Source organism: Sinocyclocheilus rhinocerous, unplaced genomic scaffold (assembly GCF_001515625.1).
Source record: "Sinocyclocheilus rhinocerous isolate Xijiao unplaced genomic scaffold, SAMN03320098_v1.1 scaffold611, whole genome shotgun sequence".
NCBI classification, from domain to species: Eukaryota; Metazoa; Chordata; class Actinopteri; order Cypriniformes; family Cyprinidae; genus Sinocyclocheilus; species Sinocyclocheilus rhinocerous.
This window is the reverse complement of record NW_015623515.1, coordinates 747,191-747,853: the sequence shown is the minus strand read 5'-3', so window position 1 is coordinate 747,853 and position 663 is coordinate 747,191.

Here is a 663-nt window from a genome sequence, read left to right as displayed (position 1 = left end):
GATTTTTTTCATGAATATATGATTGACCTGAAGAATGAAAGCTATATCATACACTTGGAAAATTATGAGCTTTATCACGTTCATAGACACTAGGGTTGTGACAATACACTTAGCTCACGAGATGAGACAAAATGCAGATACTTGGTTCACTAGAACGAGACAATGTTTTAATACTTTAAGAAATTTTCAAATGACAAAATATTTGCCTTTTAATCACGAAAAGTAAAACAATGCACTTGTATTTTGAAATGTTTGAACTAATCTAGTGCTTAACTAATGATTATTTTGCTAAGAAAGTTATCTGATGATTATTTTGACAAGTGAGTAATCTGATATTTTTTAGTAATACAAATTGAACTGAGTGGAAAAACAGGCTTTAATATGACTATATTTATTTATAAAGTAACAATGAGGCAATAATAATTGGCCTCAAATAAAGTATCAAAACCAAGTACATGGTTTTACTGAACAACACTGTTAAATACATAATGTAATATGCCTATATTATAACAAATACCTGCAGAGGGCGCCAACGGCCTGGGGATGTTTCATGTATTTCAACGACGTTTAAATCCATTTAATTTTAATATTTGGCCACATGCAAAGTCAGAAACTTTTATTTTGAAATCGAAATGTACACTAAATTGCATATTTAGAAATGTT